Below are 16034 nucleotides of genomic sequence, written 5' to 3'. Positions count from 1 at the left end.
ACACTACTAAAACATATGTACTATAGATCTCAAGAGCTTGCTCTCGACACTGCACTACTTTGGTTCTGCAGCAAAACACCCGCCAAGTGTGAAGTCGATTGGATGAACAGCTGTCACAAAAATACAAAGACAGACATACATACAAACAGGGACCCTTTCCATTGGTGTTTGATTGTTCATATCCATTCATGTTACCAGATTATTATTGAGCGTAATTATTAATAGTCACAGTTGCTCTGTTAGACAAGTTATTGAAATGTCTTATGCCATGTTCTCTGTAGTCAAACTAAATATTTGGCACAGAGTGTGTTACTGGTGGCCCCCCAATAAATGGGTAATAATGTCATAAGAGGAATAAGACTTAAAGTTGCAGGTAGAAAAGACAGATAGAGATAGACAGAAGGAGTGAGAGTTTTATTGGGTTTTCATATATATAAATTAACATGCATGTATTTAGATCCCTTTGTTATCAGCTGTGATAGAGACGCTGGTATTGTCAAGGAACTTCATTACAGGTGTTTAGTGCAGACAAAAATGAAGGTTGAGTTCAAAGATGGATGTGGTCCAAGCAACGGGGGTTAAGGGCCAAGAGGACCTCCACTTTTCTCCCTAACTTTACGTCCCTGGCCTGATTTTGGTTCACAAAACTTTGCAGATGTGTAGTTGAGATCAAAATGAAGTCTGAGTTTGTAGATAGGTGTGGTCCGAGCAAGGGCGCTCGAAGTAGGGGTAGGAAGTGGTGAAGAAGGGGTCATGACCCCCTAACTTTATGCCCCTTGCCCTATTTGGCATCTAGGCTGGTATTATCCCATCGGCAAATTGTCTCTGGTATCTAGTTTGTCTTTGTCAGTAGTCTGATGAACGGTGGACAGGTGACGTCTTTGCTGCACTTTCTAAAACCAACAATCAGGGGGACATCAGCAAAACATTTATGAAACAAATGCTCCCAATCAGAAGGAGAGTAATATTCTTTTAGTGCTGTCTACAAGACAGAGCAGTCTGTCCTCACCAAGCACATCCATTTTGGGAGTAATGCATTGCTTACATCTTTCCCTTAATGTCCCTGAGCAATGCACAGGGGGAAATTCAAAAAAAGACATTTTCTCATAATGGCCACCAACAGTATTTGCCTCTAACTGCAAACTCATGACAGAGGTGCCATCTATCAGAAGTGACAAAGTGGATAAATACATCTGTCACTATTTGTCTGTGGAATAGCTACATGATTGATTAACCACAGTTCCATACTCAATCACAAAAGATGCTAACAGTTATTGCTGGGTAAAGACATTTTAAAAAAAAGATTTGGAAGAAATAATGTGTCAGCACTTCTTTTCTCAGATTCAGAAATTATCCTCAAAATCAGTTAAAAAGGGGAAAAAGCTATTATAACTATTTGTAATACTCTATCGATAACAGCTGAAATACTGAGTGGGCAATGACATTAAGATGATTTAGCCTATGTAGCAAGTTGGCCCAGCCACGGCAGTTTAACCTCATATAATGTAGATATAAGGCCATTGTCATGACACAGAGTATCTGCTCTCTGCTCAGGTGATATTTAGGTTTTAAAGGCAGCATCAGGGAATAGTGTCGCCTGTCAGAAGTCCCAGTAGACTTCTTATGGCACAGCCTGATTCCCACTGCAGGGCCTTGAAATAGGTCAAATTGTTTAACATGAATACTTCTCCCAATTTTTGGATCATTTTAATCTGTATTGATAATATTATAATTATGCTTTTATTATGTGGATAGTGAGTTCAAGAATGAAAGTAGACTCAGCATGTCACAATCTGCTTCTCTTTCCCTCCCTCCAGCCACATCCCCACTTATCTACAAAAACTGCTCCTGGCCATTTTCTACATGTCCACCATATGTCCTTGACTTTGCCTCAGCCACATCTGACTCCAGCCACTCTGTGCTGCCCTTCAAGAGCCTATTTCCCTCCTCTTCCAGTCACCTGACAGGTCGCTGTACGTCACTTTACTCGCCTGTCTATCTGTACCTGCAGATGATTTCTTCTATGAATCACTAAAAATGTTTTGCCTGCACTAATCTGCTTTTTGTTCCTTCCCTTGTTAACTTACAAGCACATTTTCACACCAAAGCATAGTATAGTGCAACTTGGTCAGGCAATAAGCAATACTTCAATCTTCAAAAGTTAGTTTGGTGCAACAGAACGAATGATTGACGGGACAAAATGACTCTAAATGAGCGTAGGTGTCAGACACCGAGGAGCACTGACCAAGCTGCGTTAGTTGACGCAGCTTGGGAGTGAGAATGGCGTGACCTCACACACATCAGCAGTGATACAACACAAGCGAAAGTAATCCTTGCTCAGACCCACAACCACATCCTGTTCATAAGTGAGAATTGGGTTTCAGTTGTAAGGGGATCTGGCGTGTTCGTCTGCAGTCGGTATCGTGTGGTGTCATTGACTGAAACTATAGAGGCAATATCTCCCAGCATGCATCGTGTGCTGTGTGGCTTGTGTCCTTTCGATTTTTTGAAGGAGACTAGCGGGGTGCAGGAAATAGCTAAATAGATTTTCCCTCATAATTCACTCGTGCAACTTTACGATGCAGAAACCTCCAAAAGATGTGCTGTGTTACATTAGAAATAAAAAGAGGTTAGATATTGGAACTGTGCTTTACTTTATGTTCCTCTATTAATCTCACTGTGATAATGACTGTGATAACTAGGTTGTAAAACTAGATGCTTTATAGAGAGGATATTCCTGGTATTAACATGTTTGTTTGATTAATCCCAAAAGCATGTCTTTAATTAAACTGGGCCAGTTTGACTGAAGAGAACCCTTTTTTGCAACACTTACACAGAATTATATTGCTAACAGCCATATATTATCTGGGGAGGAGTGGGTGACGCACAGAAATGGTTTATAGTCCATTACGAACTTGATAATGGTTATGTTGGTCCATTAAATATTTGCCCAGTGTGGATAAAGTCAAAGCTTCTTCTGGGACTTTCTGTTTTGATTTACTGCCATTGTCCCTTCATTAGTACACCACAGTCATGTTGATACTGTCTCAGTGTTTTGCAAGCACATAATGCCCTTTAGGGAGTGAAGGGGTCCAAGTCCCATTTTAATTATAGATTAATCTGGAGGCCAGAATACACTTCCTGTCAACAATTTCTCTCGACCCACTATGGTGTGGATGCTATAAATGTTAATGTGCCGTTATTGCCACTACACACTCTTCTACACACACACACACACACATACATGCTCACACTTAGTTTTAAGAAGAGTTGAGAGACGGAGACAAACGGTCAAAGAGAGTTGGCTGACTTGTGTTATTGGCAGGTGAATTAAATATCTCCCCAAATCTGTTTTTGAACACCTGGTGGGGATTAATTTTGGTCCTGCTCTTCAGTGTGTGTGTTTTTTATCAGTATCCCCAAGAGATTAGTTACCAATCATCAGCACATTGTATGCTCAGCTTTCTTTCTCCATTTGGGCTGTTCCAAATGTGTTGACACGGATATAGGTTTATGAAATGACAACCAGTTTTAATTATTTCAGCTTTGTTTTAGTGAAATCATCTTTTGTCCATCACTTTGGCATGGTATCGGCCAGCGTTGCCATGGAGAAGAAGCTAGTACTGGGTGAGAATAAGTGCAGTAGCAAATCCAAAAAATGCTTTGTCGGGGAAGTTGAGAAAACAACAAAGTATCATAGTCTCTGAATTAATCCAAAATAAACCCAGGGCTTTATCACAAGGAGCACTTTCTGAAACAATTGATTTCCTTGGGAGGACAGTATCACTTTTGAATCTATATATCAACAAGCAAAGACCACACCATCAATGTGATGCGTTCAACGATATATCAATGAAAAAACATGAATGGTATGTGAGGCCTGAACGCTTGGAGCTCATCCGCTTAGCTGAGGAAGCTTCTTCAGGGAGTCTGCCTTACACCTGGGCACGACGGACCACTCTATGAAGGACCCTATTCACACTCTCATGCCTTCAGTCGCTGCCATTAGGCTGTGTTTCATTGAGGACAATTTATAGATCAAATTTCTGCTTACTCTGGACAATCAATCAACAGCAGGGGCAAGGCATTCCTGCTTATCCCAGTAAGCTTGGAGATGAAGAAGAAACAGTGAACCAGTCAGAGCACTGAATCGCTGAGAGAGTAGGTTTGAGATTTTTTTGCAGTTCCGCACTTCCTGGTTAAGCCTCTTTGGTACTTACTTCCAGACCGACTGCACGGATGAATGACAACTACCTGACTTCCCCCATATCCCCACTGTTATTTAATGTTAATTTTCAGAGCCCTCACTTCCCCTTGCATGAAATCAGGTACTTTGTGTGGAGGTAGTGAAACATCATCCCAAAGAAAAGGTTTTGATGACAAAATATGCACAACATCAAAGAGACTTGATTTTAAGGGTAATTGTCCATCAGCCACAAAATGCTTGAAGGTGGAATAATTGAGATTGAAAAGGAGCATATCATAAACTTAATGCTCAGCAAAAATTTTCACAAACTAAAGGAACCATGTTACCTTCTTCCAATGATAAGCCCACCAATAGAATTTACAAGTGCTCCACTTAATTTATAGAGCATTTGATTAACAGGGATGTGGGTCTGCCTCCTCCACACGCAGTCCGTCTCTCTATTTATAGAAAGCAACTTTTACAGAGCTAAATAAGCTGTGTTTCTTGGCAGTCAAGCAGCATATTTATCAAGTTCTTGATTCCTCCTATACACCCTTGTCTGTACAACAAAGCTGTGATCAATGTTATTGATTCTCCACAGGTCCACTGTGTGCTGAAGTTCAGATGTGGAGCGAGCTCAATATGCCTTTTCCTGTCTCTCTCTGCTATCACTATTCTCCAGCTTCATTGAACACTTGGCAGATTATTTGTCACTTTTAGTGGACAAACTAGCAGTTCTTTGCAATTGTGAGGTTGTAAAGCCACATGTATACTGTGCTGTCCAAACAGACTATCAGATAAAACTACCTATATTTGTTCTTGGTGTTTGTATTGAGCTGTTTGCCAGGACGCAAGCGCACTGAATCTAAGTTGACAGCTGAAGTACAACCCAAAAACCGTGGCCGTGATTGATAAAAACTCCACTGCATTTGAATTGTGTGCATGTATCAGCTACACTGAGGACATATATTCGACACTCAGACTCAGTCAGTAAAGTGCATCAGGCATCTTAAACCTTCTGGTCAAACTGGTGATGGTAAAAAGTCTCTAAACAGGTGATTTTGAGCTGGAATAATGTGGTTGCACCAGGCTTTGTCATCCACCTGAACTCACACAGAGCAGGCGTCCTCAGGGGTCTGAGCAGTTAATGACCTCCACAGTTCACTCCCTGAAAATATAACAATAAAAAAGAACACAAGCTGCAAGGTTGGGAACGCAGCATGCACTTGGCATAAAGCAGCTCCATTATGTGAGACAGTGTTGGTCGCTTTGGAAGAGTGCTCTGTGTATTATTTCGTCTCCTGAGCTGCAGCCAGGATATTACACAGATCAATAGAATCAATGTAACCAATTCACTTGAAAACAATTTAATAGTTTATTAAAATGATTATATAACAGATATTTCCGTTCCAGTTTGAATCCTTATTTAAAAATCTAATCAACGCACAGATTTGACAGCGAAAATATTTTTGTCTTGAGACCAACACTGCTTGGCAGAAGAACAGTGTTGTATTATTAAAATATCTCATTAAAATATGCCTTGAAAGTTTGTGTTTTGTTTAGAAACACCATGCTGTGTGCTGATTTTTAACCTCTTGAGGATGTTTTGGGCAACATTTTACACATTTATCTACGATGTATCTTTGGCATAATCTCTTTGATTCAAAATAATAGTCTCTTACCTTGAAACATGCCTTTCTGCACAGCATGTGGACAATGCAATTTACTACTCACTGGTAATATAACAAAAGACTTAAAGAGACAAGTTTCATGTCTCCACAAATTGGTTTAGTGTTGTAGTGTCTTGAAATGGATTACGGCTCTGTGGAAATTAGGAAATATAATGTAAGTCTTGAATGGAGAACATGTTTTATGCTCCAAGGTGGTTAAAAAAATCCTATTGGAAAACTTCAATAACCTATGATTTTGTAGTGACATACCAACAATTAGGGAGTCAAGCACTTTTTAAAGATAAAGATAATATGCATATTTGTCGTCTTTCACTCGGTATGCAGCAGAGTTTGTTATTAAACTATGCTGTCTTGTGTTTATCTTTTGCATATCATTTGACAGGCAGGTTGCTTGGGGTCAGGGAAGAGTCACAGTGACAAAGCAGAAGCCAGCTGGGACAAGGTTGACCCTTAGTCAGAAAGATCACCGGCATGAACATTCAGCAGCCTGCTGTGAATAATAAAACTTCTCAGTGGAAAGTTTTCTTGAGACATATACGTGTTGATATTGCCTGATGTGCATTGCTCATTATCATCCTTATGAGCAACAGGATGTGCTCTGTGTTTGTTAGTTTGTTTGAAATGACAATGGCCACATGCTCTGAGAGACCGATACAGTATTTGTTTGTTCTATAAACCCTTTAGTCACAACAGCTCTGCACGACCGTTATTCAATGGTTTATCGTGAATATTTTAAAATGACCGTATTTCAACTCCTTTCAATCATGTGTAATACTTTATCCTTCCTCTAAATCATCTACAAAGTCAAATTTTTCAAAATACAGATGGCTAAATCCTCCGAAATGTCATTTCTGTAAGTGAGGCAGTGCTACCTTGAAATGAGTACCTTTGATCTTCAGCGACTTGCAGTGAGGTTTACCATCCTGCCATCAAAGAGCCTTACAAGTGAAAAAAATATTTGAACTCATGTCATGGAAAAGACAACCTTTCATTGTTAAAATATTATTCTTACAGTAATGAATAATATTGCTGTTTTTGTACCCAATGTGGTAAAGTTGATATCGAGCCATCAGAGGATCATACTGCAAGAAGACGTACAGTACACAGTGCCATTCATACACTTCTTCTTTAGTAATAAAGAAAGCTTGAGTGAAACTGGGAATTCTTCCAAATGTAAGAAAACCCCACTCAAAATCAGAATGACAATCAATCAATACGTCTTGATAAGGATGGTAATCATTAAAAAAAAAACTATCTAAAATGGAGGATGTTTAATACGTCTTTTAGTTTTTAGATGCCTTGAAGGAACACCTTTTTTGAAACCAATCATACTGGGTTAAACATCATCAGCTCGACGGAAGAGGCAACGCTTTCATCAGAGACACACCACTGCAGACAGCAACCTCATAGAGAAAGACTGAGAGTGTGGAGGACAAGGCTGAAAGCCAGAGGTTGTGTGCCTTCAAGTTGGCCAGGAAGTTCAAGGACTGTAGAGTGGAAAAGATGGCTCCATAAAAAGGAGACATAAAAGGCTTAAAGTCCTGAGAGCCACAGCGCCTGTGAGGAAAAGAAGGTGGTTGAGTTTGTCACCAAGCTAGAGGGACAGAGGTAAGAAATACAGTCTCTCCACAAACAGATGGAACACCAGAGAGAGACCTTGGAAGGCACGACAGAGACAGACGGCCATATCCCTGGAAGGAGACGGAGGCACTTAAACATCGTCAGCAGACATGGGATATAGTCCAGGAAAAGACAGGCCTGAGAGAGTGGGATGATACTGGTTTAGAAGAGGTGAAGGAAGAAATCACAACGCTGACAACGCCTTGCAACAACAACACCTCGAAGTGAAGGCTGCCGCAGAGCTCCCAGATCAACCTGTTCTCACTTCCAGATTGTCAAATACCGCTGCTTTGTTGGTGCCACTCTGCATTGGAGATCGACACATGGAGGCTCCCTTTAGCCACTGGTTGCTTTGGGCTTTCAACTAACTTACATGGAAACCCTCCTGTGGATTCATGTTTTTAAAAACAGAAGTATGAAGTATGCGTACATATCTCAACGTATCTCAACGCATCTCAACGCATCTCAACGCATGAAAACAAATGTATCAATGTAGTAGTAAATATTTTCAATTAGAATGATTTGACAAACAAAAATGTATTGTTTCCCCATCTATGAATGAAACTCTAAGTTTGTTTGTAAACATGCCTGTGGTTTATATGTGCTTAGTTTATATATGATATAACAGATTGGGCAGTTGAGGCCATGACAGAAGAAAAGGCGAGGAATGGTAATAAGCCACACACTTTTACCTAGGTATCATCCCGCTTCTTTCCTTTTGCTTTTTTGTTCTTTGGATATTCCGTCCATGGCTTAGTGTTAAAAGGCAGTGTGATGTCTCTCCAGCAGTTGAAAAATCCATCCCTGAAGTTCTCTCTATTATACTCCCTCTGGCACAAACAGACCTCCACCTACGCTTTGCCTCATATCGATGTGCCTGACATTTTAAAATGTTTGACTGACACTTTATCACTGCCACAGATTTTTTCTTAAGGGATGGTGCCAAGATTATGCCAATTTCCTATCCTGTGTCAAGAAAGTGAGACGTGGAACATATTTGGACTGAGAGGCTAGAACAATTAAAGTTACTGTTTATTGAAGGAAAAACAATCAATGTAACTATACATTTTAAGCTTTTTATCTTTAAAAATAAGCACCTTAGGAAATTGCCTCTAAAATCATTGTAGATCTTTGCATTTTACCATGGAAACAACCTTTAATCTATGCACTTTTTCAGTGCATAGATTAAAGGTGCTAAATTCGAGATTCAGAGCATTAAATGCAGCAAATAACTATATGCTACGTAAAGATATAGTGAAGGGAAGACCTGAGCATAGACTGAAGTCACAGTCTCCCTTCATGTGTGTATTGTTAGTTATTATTAGTTCTTCTGTTCCTTGTTTCCGAAGCCGGTCCGAACAAACTTAACATAACGACTTTTTGGTTTTGCAGCTATAATATAAAATCTGTCTAGAGTATTATTAAAGTTTTGGTGTATTAAATTGTAGTTACATTTAGGCAGCGGAAAACTCTGGTGAATGCCTTTGATCATGTGTCTACACATAAATGTAAAATAAGAACAGATTACAGTTTTAATCTTGTGAAGTTAAACCCTTTGATAGAGAAAATAAGGAAAAAACAGCATTAAGTGTTTGCTATTTATCACTGCCGGTGCTACAACCGTGTTTTTGAAATTAGCATAATTGAGTTGCCATGGTCTGAAAAACACGGCTATGAATTGATCTCTTTCACACTTTCTCAACATTCATCTCTATGTTTGTATTTAATTGAAAACCAACAAAAAGAACAGCATCCTTCTTCCACATATCTGAATTCTGCAAGACAAACAGTTACAGAGAGTTGGTAATATCCCGGTGCATGTTCTTTTCTCTTATGCAAATACAACAGTTAAACAAGTGAAACACATTCTGTTTAACACAGTAATATCACTACACAGACAGTGCTCATGGATACCAAAGTGACCAACTATTTATATTATTCAATTAATTGCCAAAATTCAATATTTCAAGCTGGGTAAATGACATTTTCCACACGCCATCTAAGTGTTTTGTCTCCGAATTAAGTGTGTTAAGTAAACTGTGATCAATTATCTGTTTGGCTATTTTATGCCTTCATTAGATAGCCAACGTTAGAGACGACAGGAAATGAAGGGAGAGAAAGGTAACCACTAAATTCTGATAATTTTCTAAATAAAGCAAACATCAAAAACATTTTAATAAGTTGAACAAATAAAAAAACAAGTTATGGTTCTCCACTGAAAGACTCTTTAAGTCAATGATAGAAATAAGACACAAAAAAACTAAAAGCTAATTTTCTCGTTCCCTACTTTTAAGCAGACATCGATCAATATAGTAGCAGTGTCTGACTTAGTGCTGGGTGTGTGTGTGTGTGTGTGTGTGTGTGTGTGTGTGTGTGTGTGTGTGTGTGTGTGTGTGTGTGTGTGTGTGTGTGTGTGTGTGTGTGTGTGTGTGTTATTGAGTTTCACCATGGATACAGCACATATACTTCTAGTGGCTGTGAATCATTCTGTCAGACTAAATGAGTTGTCTGATAATTAGGGTTCCTGCATCATCATGCAGTCATTGGTCAGTGGCAGACAGCTCCATCTCTCACATTCCTGTCTCATTCCCATTCAAGTCTCCTTCTGCATTCACTCTCAAAGTCATTCATTATTTTACTTTTTTCGGTCTGTTTTTTTTGGAAGTTGGCCGTTGTTTCACTAACATTAATCTCAGCATGTCATATCATGATTTTAGAAAACAATTTATTTTCCATATGCTCCAGTGATCAGTACGATAGAAAACTGACAGTTTTAGTAACAGAAAGCTTCTTTTGAACTGCCTTTGTGGATTGTATTCCACGTAAAATGTTTCTCATGTCAATAGGATAAAACTGCAGCACTGATCACAACAAATATTGTGGAAAACATAGTTATTGCTCCTGATACACTCAAATAGAATATTCATTCCTTAAAATATTTATTTTTCTAAGACACGTTTCCAGTGGATGTTGGCCTTAGCCACGGTCGTCCCTGGTCAACAATTCTGTTTGTGATTCTCATGGCCAGGAATTCATGGCGCAGGGAAGAAGGAGGAGACTGGTTGGTTTGGGGACCTCAGCGTTGCAGCCCTGCTCTTTTAGGATGATGTGGTCCTGTTGACTTCATCAAACCCTAAAGTTTAGCAAGCATCGGGGCAGTTTGCAGCCGAGTGTGAAGCGGTTGGGATGGGAGTCACTATTCTTAAGTCAGTGGTTCTCTGCCGGAAAACGGTGGATTGCGCCCTTCAGGCCGATAGTGGGTCGCTGCCCAAAGGGAGAGAGTTAAGGAGTGAGGGTATATTTGAGCGGGAGGTGGACAAGCGGTTTGGTGCGGAGTCATCAGTAAGGTGGGCATTGTATTGGACCATTGTAGTGAAAACGGCCAAGTTTGCACTCTTGTTTGTTTTCTTTAAGAGTTGGAGAGACAAATAGAAAGGCAGTTACTGAGATATACATTACCAAAGAGATTATTTGCTTTGGTCAGATTATATTCTGTTGTAAATGAGTCCACCCGAGCTCTGAAAAAAACCCTAAAAAACCAATACTATATTGAGCCAACAGAGGCCCTGAACTCAGTACTGCTTGATAGAATTAGATTCAATCGAATAATCACTTTCGTATTCTAGCTGCAACGCCTCAAGATTTAGAAAAAGTCAAGGCTGTTGAAGACTTTCTGAAGGTGAAATAGTTTCCAACTTCAATTATGCTTCTTTGCCCAATAGTTGGGTAGTTAACCAGAATTTATTCAGTTTAAAAAAGTGAACACTCAATACTGTAAAAGAGATCTGCAGACTATTTTCTCTGCCTAATTTGTGTGGAGAATTAAATTGAATAATGAAATGTGACTCTGAGAGAAGACAAGGCAATTTTTCAAAGGGAGCCCTCTGTTTGAGAAAGCATTTGACTCTTTGTATTCTACATGAGTAAAATCCATATTTTAACTGACAGTTTTAAAAAACATAGTTAATAAGTACTCATTTACATTTGGAAAATATGTAGAAATATTCATGAATATTCTCACCAGGCTTTATAAATGAAACATGATCTCAGAGCAAAAGCTAGAAATGTGTTATTTACCGACAAATGTGTGATGTTGACAAAAAAACATACTGTGCTGTAATGACTTCACCTGTTGGTCTCAACCCAGCCGACCGGAACGACTAATCTAGATTTAAGTCCAAAACTCTCCTGGGAGAAAAAAAATATGCAAACCACTGAGCCTTAACCCCAGCTATAGATCTATACTGTATGTTCTGTCCACAAATATGGAAATATGTTCTGATACAAAAATACAAAGTGCTTTATACAATCTCTAGCAGTTGAGGCAGTGGTTGTCTAAATATCATCAACCTGGCAGGACAAATCTTGCTCTTTTCTCATTAGATAAGATAAGATAAGATAATCCTTTATTAGTCCCGCAGCGGGGACCATTGGTTGTACTGGGCAGCTTCCATGTGTGAATGTGTTTAAGTGGCTGCAGGGTGATCTTGAAAAATAAAGCACTGCTGTCAGTGAAACTTTCAAATTGTAGTTGTGGTACAGATCCATTGTGAGGTACATCTCAAATTGATTAAAAAACAACGCGTTTGCATTACAGATATTTGACTTGTCAAAATGACATTAATGATATTATCTACACCTTTTCCTTTACATTTAAGTGTACAATACCAGCAAGCTCTACCAGAAAGCTACAAGTCTTTCCTTTGTTTTCCTCTGTTGTCATCATATTTGTTTCAGTCTGATAAGAACATTATGTATAAAATGTAGTTATTGTACATAAGCAAACTCTACTTATATTCTGTATAGTTTCTATTTTCTCTTGTCTCAAACTAATCAACACATAAATGTAAACCAACATACGCAGTTTTTTTTGTTTAATCTCATATTCCTTTTGGCTAGCACAAGTGGAAACGACAGTAAATGGAGGGGATGAAAGAGAGTTGTCAATTCTGTGACACATGGGATGCAATAGCAGCCAAAAACACATTTCTTGCTCTGTGCCAGCGTGCCCATACTGAAGCCTCCATTTGACAGAAGCGATTCTGCCAACATCCATATTCATTATCACCTTGGCTGCCACAGTATTGCTGCCTTAATGATTCATAAATTGACTCATTTGTGGAATATCAACCTATATAAGGCCTGTACATAACCAGTGCATTGTATAGCTGCTAGGTTGACCGAAGAAAGTAGAATAGATGGGGAAAATATGTCATATATTGCGTTGCTGCCCACGTGGGTGTGTTTTGATAGATTGTTTGATTGATTTGAAGTGATGTTCATGACTGAAAAAACTGACCAGGAAGTGTATAAATGGCAGCCTTGATAAAAACTAGTTGAATTCTTTATATTTTGATATTTATCTTTCAATAAGATTTGGATTTTATGATAATATGTGTATTAAATTTAAAAAGTATCTAGAACAAAAATAAATTACTTTTACTTACTCACTTAGTTACTAATACAGCTGCTACAATACTTTGATTATTCATACAGTTAACATATTATTTTATTTGAGATATGGTATCTTAACTGCTGTAAAACCAGGAAAAACATAATTTAAAAGAAATAAAAAAAAGCTCCTCATACAGTGGAGCTTTGTACTGACAAACTGTTGCATAGAGACTCATAATAGACAAATAATCTATACCGTAGCAAATTTTTGTCTTTGAGAAAATTAACACACAATGCTGTACTTATTCACAACTCAGTATACAATGGCAAAATTCTAGGCAAATTGCTTGCATACATCGCTCATGAGTTTGAAAGAAGTTTGTCTCACAGGTCATTGGTGTTTGAACGGGGGTTAGCCAATCGAGCTTGTAATCATTCAACCACACAATGCAGCATGGTTGTTGCAGGAACACAGGAAATCTGCACTCTACTGTGGGCACCGTTGTAGTTCTAAATGGGTTTACAGTGTTGTAGTCTTTTGAAATTCACCAGAATAAAGAAAAATGTAATCAAAGAGGTTCTCTTGGGACTGTGCTATATTATTTAGTCATGTTTTTTTCTTAAGCATATAGTGGTGTTAATGAGGACATTTCAAACACCTGGGTAAAATATTCCATTAGGAAGACAGTATACTTTGTATAACAAGCTATGCGACCTTTGAGATTTGCAAAACCTTTTATATGAATTTATGCAATCACTATACGCAGTGAAATAATTTATTTACCAGTGGTTTGTCTGGACAGAATACCGCCCATGTTGTACGACTCACCAGGGTACCAAATAAACACAGGACAGCCTGTTCCCTCCACAGGTCAGAAACAGACATCTGTACCTGCTGTTTTGTGCAACCTGAAAGTGAGAGATAGTGGTTTTGAAAGAATGGTGGAAAGGGAAATAATGACCAAAAACACCCACAATAAACACAGCCTCATTTATCAAGCAACAAGGAAGATTGAACAAAAAATGTATCATACTGAGAAGCTACCTCTCAATAATGGGCTGACAACTCCATAATATATATGTAACTGTCAACCACATGATAAGGGGCCACTTTCAGTTCAGCTTTTATTCAGTGATGGAATATGCTGCGTTTTCTAATGTTTGGATACCAGAAATCTATTTCCCCTTTCTCTACAACACACTAAGGCAGCAGCTACACACTGATAGTGAACAGGGCATGAATGGTAAACAAGCTTCATATTAAGATGAAATCCTGCGGGATTCTTCTGCAAGCACCTGCTCCTTCTTAGATAAAGAGCAGTGAACCCAGAACAGGAGGGGATGTAGATTGAGGGGGAGGGGAAAAAGAATAGCGAGAGTTATAGCTCTCCATGAGTGCAGTGCTGTATCATTCAGCAATGGCAGTTTGTAAGATGTCTATTGTAAAATGGATAGGAAAAGAAATAGCGCTCAACATCAGAATATTTTCAATTTGCCCAGCAGTGAGGAGCCAATGAAGTGGCTGTTTTCTCAGTTATTTGCATGTGTGTGAACAAACATGGTGTGAAACAAGGTCCCCAGGTTTGTTAACCATCAACACGTCCTCTGTGGAAGAGGCAGAGTCTGAAGACTCAGGGGAAGTCTCGTCCATATGCCTGGCGGAGGTCGTTGAGGTAGTTAAAAAGCTCTTCAGCGGCAAAGCGCCAGGAGTGGATGAGATTCGACCGGAGATGCTAAAGGCTCTGGACATTGTTGGGCTGTCTTGGTTGACACGTCTCTTCACTGTCGCGTGGAAGTCGGGTACAGTGCCTGTGGAGTGGCAGACCGGGGTGGTGGTTCCCATTTTCAAAAAGGGGGACCGGAGAGTGTGCTCCAATTATAGGGGTATCACACTGCTCAGCCTCCCCGGGAAAGTTTACTCCAGGGTGCTGGAAAGGAGGCTCCGTCCGATTGTCGAACCTCAGATTCAGGAGGAGCAATGCGGATTCCGTCCTGGACGTGGAACAGCGGACCAACTCTTTACCCTTGCAGGTCTGTTGGAGGGTGCATGGGAGTTTGCTCATCCAGTCTACATGTGTTTTGTGGACTTGGAGAAGGCCTTCGACCGTGTCCCTTGGGGAGTCCTGTGAGGGGTACTGCGGGAATATGGGGTACCTGGTTCGTTACTACGAGCCATTCGGTCCTTGTATGACCAAAGTGAGAGCTGTGTCCGGATACTCGGCACAAAGTCGAGCTTGTTCCCAGTGCGTGTTGGCCTCCGCCAGGGCTGCCCATTGTCACCAATCCTGTTTGTGATTTTCATGGACAGGATTTCAAGGCGCAGCCGGGGGAGGAGAGTTTCCGGTTTGGGGACCTCAGAATCGCATCCCTGCTTTTTGCAGATGATGTGGTTCTGTTGGCTTCTTCAGAACGTGACCTTCAGCACGCACTGGGGCTGTTCACAGCCGAGTGTCAAGCGGTCGGGATGAGAGTCAGTACCTCCAAGTCTGAGGCCATGGTTCTCTTCCGGAAAACGGTGGATTGCACCCTCTGGGTTGGGAGTGAGTCACTGCCCCAAGCGAGGGAGTTCAAGTATCTCGGGATCTTATTCACGAGTGAGGGTAAAATGGAGCGGGAGATGGACAGGCGGTTCGGTGCAGCGTCAGCAGTGATGCGGGCGTTGTACCGGACCGTTTTGGTGAAGAAGGAGCTGAGCCGAAAGGCAAAGCTCTCGATTTACCAGTCCATCTACGTTCCAACCCTCACCTTTGGTCATGAGCTTTGGGTAGTGACCGAAAGAATGAGATCGCGAATACAAGTGGCCGAAATGAGCTTCCTTCGTAGGGTGGCTGGGCTCAGCCTTAGAGATAGGGTGAGGAGCTCAGACATCCGGAGGGAGCTCGGAGTAGAGCCGCTGCTCCTTGCGTCGAAAGGGGCCAGCTGAGGTGGCTCGGGCATCTGATCAGGATGCCTCCTGGACGCCTCCCTTTAGAGGTTTTCCAGGCACGTCCAACTGGTAAGAGGCCCCGGGGTAGACCCAGAACACGCTGGAGAGATTATATATCTCGTCTGGCCTGGGAACGCCTCGGGGTTCCTCAGGAGGAGCTGGAAAGTGTTGCTGGGGAGAAGGACGTCTGGAGGACCCTCCTTAGCTTGCTGCCCCC

This window comes from Anoplopoma fimbria, chromosome 2, assembly GCF_027596085.1.
Source record: "Anoplopoma fimbria isolate UVic2021 breed Golden Eagle Sablefish chromosome 2, Afim_UVic_2022, whole genome shotgun sequence".
NCBI classification, from domain to species: domain Eukaryota; kingdom Metazoa; phylum Chordata; class Actinopteri; order Perciformes; family Anoplopomatidae; genus Anoplopoma; species Anoplopoma fimbria.
This window is presented reverse-complemented; position numbering follows the sequence as displayed.